Genomic DNA, 6,053 nt, shown 5'->3' with positions numbered 1-6,053 from the left:
TCTTTGCATCAGGTGGCCAAAGTACTGGAGCTTCAGTTTCAGCATCAGTCCTTCCAATGAATATTCAAGGTTGATTTCCTTTAGGATTGATTGGTTTGATCTCCCTGCAGTCCAAGGGGACTGCAAGAATCCCTCCAAGATCTCTTCAAGAATCTCCTCCAATATTACAGTTCAAAAGTATCAATTCTTCAGCACTCAGCCTTTTTCATGGTCCAACTCTCACATCCATACATGACTACTCTAAAAGCCATAGCTTTGACTAGATGGGCCTTTGTTGGCAAAGTAATGTCTCTGCTTTTTATTATGCTGTCTAGGTTTGTCATAGCTTTTCTTCCAAGGAGAAAGCGTCTTTTAATTCATGGCTGCGGTCACCATCTGCAGTGATTTGTTATTCAACATTCAGTTCAGTTCAGTTCAGTCGCTCAGTTATGTCCGACTCTTTGCGACCCCATGAATCACAGCACGCCAGACCTCCCTGTCCATCACCAACTCCCGGAGTTCACTCAAACTCATGTCCATCGAGTCGGTGCTGCCATCCAGCCATCTCATTCTCTGTTGTCCCCTTCTCCTCCCGCCCCCAATCCCTCCCAGCATCAGAGTCTTTTCCAATGAGTCAACTCTTTGCATGAGGTGGCCAAAGTATTGGAGCTTCAGCTTTAGCATCAGTCCTTCCAGTGAACACCCAGGACTGATCTCCTTTAGAACGGACTGGTTGGATCTTTTTGCAGTCCAAGGGACTCTTGAGTCTTCTCCAACACCTCAGTTCAAAAGCATCAATTCTTCGGCGATCAGCTTTCTTCACAGTCCAACTCTCACATCCATACATGACTACTGGAAAAACCATAGCCTTGACTAGATGGACCTTGGTTGGCAAAGTAATGTCTCTGCTTTTTAATATGCTATCTAGGTTGGTCATAACTTTCCTTCCAAGGAGTAAGCGTCTTTTAATTTCATGGCTGCAATCAGCATCTGCAGTGATTTTGGAGCTCAAAAAAATAAAGTCCGACACTGTTTCCCCATGTATTTCCCATGAAGTGTTGGGACAAGATGCCATTATCTTAATTGTAGGTTTTGTGTAGAAGTTCTTTATCATTTTAAGGAAGCCTCTAGGAGTTAAGAATAGCCTTCAGCCAATAGCCAGCACAAATTCAGGGCCTTCAGCTTTATACCCACAGGAAATAAATTTTACCAATGTGAGCTTGGAAGTGTATTCTTTTTTTTTTAAACTAATTTTTATTGGGATATAGTTGATTTACAATGTTGTGTTAGTTTCTGCTGTACAGCAAAGTGAATCAGTTATAGGTATACATATATCCACTTTTTTTTAGATTCTACTCCCATATAGGTCACTACAGAGTACTGAGTAGAGTTCCCTGTGCTGTAAGGTTGGTTCTTATTAGTTATCTATCTTATGTGTAGTAGTATGTATGTGTCAATCCCAGTCTCTCAATTTATCCTCCCCTCATTGCCCTCTTGGTGACCATAAGTTTTTTTTCTATGTCTGTGACTATATTTCTGTTTTGTAAATTTATACCATTTTTTTAAAGATTCTACATATAAGTGATATCATATGATATCTGTCTTTGTCTGACTTAGGAAGTATGCTTTTCCTCGATGGTATTAGTCTTCTATTGCTGTATCAGATTTTTACAAACTTAGTGGCTTGAAACAATACAAATTTATTATCTCATAATTCTGAGGATGAATCCAAAATGAATCTTGTGGGGCTAAACATCGAGGTCAGCAGGGCTATATTCCTTCTGAAGGATATGGGGAAGAATCCATTCCTTGCCTTTTCCAGCTTCTGGAGGCCGTGTATATCCTTTGGCTTCTGGCTTCTTCCTTTGTCTTCAAAACCAGCAATGAATAAAATAAATAAAAATAAATAAAAATACCCAAAGCAACAATTCACCAAAAAAGCAGCAATGGCTAGACAATTCTTTCTCATACTGCATTATTCTGACTTCTTATTACGTTGTCACAGCTCCTTCTCTAACTCACCTGCATGCCTGTTTCTCTTATATAGAACTTTGTGATTACATTGGGCCAACCCACATAATCCAGTATAATCTCCATTGAAGACCCTTAATTTAATCACACCTGCAGAGCTGCTTTGCCTGTTCAGTTCAGTCATTCAGTCTTGTCCACCTCTTTGCGACCCTGTGGACTGCAGCACACCAGGCTTCCCTGTTCATCACCAATTCCTGGAGCTTATGCAAACTCATGTCCATCAAGTTGGTGATGCCATCCTCTGTCATCCCCTTCTCCTCCCACCTTCAGTCTTTCCCAGCATCAGGGTCTTTTCCAATGAGTCAGTTCTTCATATCAGGTGGCCAAAGTATGGGAGTTTCAGCTTCAACATCAGTCCTTCCAATGAATACTCAGGACTGATTTCCTTTAGGATGGACTGGTTGGATCTGCTTTCAGTCCAAGGGACTCTCAAGAGTCTTCTCCAACACCACAGTTCAAAAGCATCAATTTTTCGGCACTCAGCTTTTTTTATAGTCCAACTCTCACATCCATACATGACTACTGGAAAAACCGTATCTTTGACTAGACGGACCTTTGTGGACAAAGTAACGTCTCTGCTCTTTAATATGCTCTCTAGGTTGGTCATAACTTTCCTTCCAAGGAGTAAGCGTCTTAATTTCATGGCTGCAATCACCATCTGCCGTGATTTTTGACCCCTCAAAAATAAAGTCAGCCACTGTTTCCCTATCTATTTGCCATGAAATGACCGGACTGGATGCCATGATCTTAGTTTTCTGAATGTTGAGCTTTAAGCCAACTTTTCACTCTCCTCTTTCACTTTCATCAAGAGGCTCTTTAGTTCTTCACTTTCTGCCATAAGGGTGGTATCATTTGCATATCTGCTGCTGCTGCTAAGTCACTTCAGTTGTGTCCGACTCTGTGTGACCCCACAGACGGAAGCCCACCAGGCTTAGCAGCAGCAAGCAGGGTGACAATATACAGCCTTGACGTGCTAATTTTCCTATTTGGAACCAGTCTGTTGTTCCATGTCCAGTTCTAACTGTTGCTTCCTGACCTGCATTCAGGTTTCTCAAGAGGCAGGTCAGGTGGTCTGGTATTCCTATCTCTTTCAGAATTTTCCACAGTTTATTGTAGTCCACATAGTCAAAGGCTTTGGCATAGTCAGTAAAGCAGAAATAGATGTTTTTCTGGAACTCTCTTGCTTTTTACAATGATCCAGCGGATGTTGACAATTTGATCTCTGGTTCCTCTTCCTTTTCTAAAACCAGCTTGAACATCTGAAAGTTCACAGTTCACATATTGCTGGAGCCTGGCTTAAAGAATTTTGACCATTACTTTACTAGTGTGTGAGATGAGTGCAATTGTGTGGTAGTATGAGCATTCTTTGGCATTGCCTTTCTTTGGGATTGCAATGAAAGCTGACCTTTTCCAGTCCTGTGGCTACTGCTGAGTTTTCCAAATTTGCTGACATATTGGGTGCAGCACTTTCACAGCATCATCTTTCAGGGATTTGAAATAGCCCAACTGGAATTCCATCACCTCCACTAGTTTTGTTCATGGTGATGCTTCCTAAAACCCATGACTTCACATTCCAGGATGTCTGCCTTAGGTGAGTGATCACACCTTCGTGATTATCTGGGTTGTGGAGATCTTTTTTGTACAGTTCTTCTGTGTATTCTTGCCACCTCTTCTTAATATCTTCTGCTTCTGTTAGATCCATACCATTTCTGTTCTTTATTGAGTCCATCTTTGCATAAAATGTTCCCTTGGTATCTCTAATTTTCTTGAAGAGATCTCTGTTCTTTCCCATTCTGTTGTTTTCCTCTATTTCTTTGCATTGATCACTTAGGAAGGCTTTCTTATCTCTCCTTGCTATTCTTTGGAACTCTGCACTCAAATGGGTATATCTTTCCTTTTCTTATTTGCTTTTTGCTTCTCTTCTTTTCACAGCTATTTGTAAGGCCTCTTCAGACAGCCATTTTTCTTTTTTTGTTTTCTTTTTCTTGGGGATGGTCTTGATCCCTGTCTCCTGTACAATGTCACGAACCTCTGTCCATAGTTCATCAGGTACTCTGTCTATCAGATCTAGTCCCTTAAGTCTATTTCTCACTTCCATTGTATAATCATAAGGGAGTTGATTTAGGCCATACCTGAATGGTCTAGTGGTTTTCCCCACTTTCTTCAATTTAAGTCTGGATTTGGCAATAAGGAGTTCATGATCTGAGCCACAGTCAGCTCCTGGTCTTGTTTTTGCTGACTGTGTAGAGCTTCTCCATCTTTGACTGTAAAGAATATAATCAATCTGGTTTACTACCCCCAGTCAACTACAGATATGCTTTCTGTCTGTATAGATTTGCCTTTTCTGAACATTTGATATAATGGAATTGACGTAATTATACAATATGTGATGTTTTATAATTGGCTTTTTAAATTTACCTTGTTTTTGAGGTTCATTCATGTTGTAACCTACCACTTCTTTCCTTTTTATTTCCTAGTAATAAATTGCATATACCCTATTTTTTATTTAACTATTCACCAGCAAATGGAAGTTGGTTTATTTCAGGTTTTTGGCTATTATGAATATAATGCTGCTATGAACATTTATATACAGTCTTTGTATGGATATATATTTTCATTTCTCCTAGATAGATACCTAGGAGTGGTATTCCTGGGACATAAGATACATTTATATTTAAGTCTTAAAGAAACTGCATACTCTTTTCTTAGGTAGCTGTACCATTCTCCCCAGCAATGTTTAAGGATTTCAGTTTCTCTGCATATTCTCCAACACTTTTTGTTATCTCTTCGACTATAGACATTTGAATAGATGGTAAATAGTGTCTCATTGTGGTTTTAACTTTAATTTTTCTAATTGCTAAAGATGTTGAGAATTCTTTCATGTAGTTATTGGCCATATATATACATCTTCTAAAATGTAAAACAAAATCTTCTGCACATTTTAAAATTGTGTTGTCTTCTTATTGAGTTCTTTATATATTTTGGATACAAGTCCTTTATCAGACATCTAATTTACAGATATTTTCTGTCAGACTGTGGCTTATCTCTTCCTTGTTTTATTGCTTAACTTTTATTGCATAACTTTTAAATTTTGATTAAGTCCACTTTAGCAATGTTTTCTGTTCTGAATTATATTTTTGGTGTTGTTACGATATGCTTATGTTTTAGGCACTTTTTACCTGACCCATGGTTATGAAGGTTTTCTCTTATAAATTGTATAGGTTTACCTTGTGCATTTAGGTATGTGGTCCAAGTTGAAATTTTGTGTAGTATGTGAGGCAGGGATATTAATTAATCTTTTCCAATTTTCCAGCTATCCAATTGTCCCAACACCATTTGTTGAAAAGACAGTTTATTCTTCATTACTTTGCTTTGGTACCTTTATCAAAAATAAGTTGGCTATATGTGTAAGGATGTATTTCTAGACTCAGTTCTGTTTTATTGATCTATGTCACTGTCATGCCAGTATCATGCTATCTCAATTACTGTTGCTTTATGTTAAGTTTTGAAATTAGAAAATGTAAGTTTGTTCTTTTTCAGCATGTTTTGTTTACTCTGTCCTTTGCATTTCCATATAAAATTTAGTATCAATTTGTCAGTTTCTGAAACAAGAAAGCTTGTATTTTAATAGGAATTGCATTGAATCCGTAGATTTAGAGAGAGTTGATATATAATAATATTTAGTCTTCTAATCTCTGAACATGAAATGTCTTTCCATTTATTTAGATTTTTATCTCAGAAGTATTTTGTAGTTTCCTGTGTATCAGTTGAGTTCAGTTCAGTCGCTCAGTTGTATAGCTCTTGTATTTATTTTGTTTAATCCTAAGAATTGTGTTTTTAATTTAATTTTTGGATTACTCATTGCTGGTATTTAAAAACACAATTGATTTTTATATAATCTTGAATCTGGTGACCTTCTTAACTAATTAGTTCTATGAGTTTTTGTATGTGTGTGTGGTTTTTTTCTTATTCCATGGTTTTTTAACATACAATATCATGTTATTAGGGAATGAAGACAGTTTTACATCTTCCTTCCCGATATA

Source organism: Moschus berezovskii, chromosome 7 (assembly GCF_049115385.1).
Source record: "Moschus berezovskii isolate FMDL1 chromosome 7, NW_MosBer_1.0, whole genome shotgun sequence".
Taxonomy (NCBI): Eukaryota; Metazoa; Chordata; class Mammalia; order Artiodactyla; family Moschidae; genus Moschus; species Moschus berezovskii.
Note: the sequence above shows the minus strand (reverse complement) of the source record.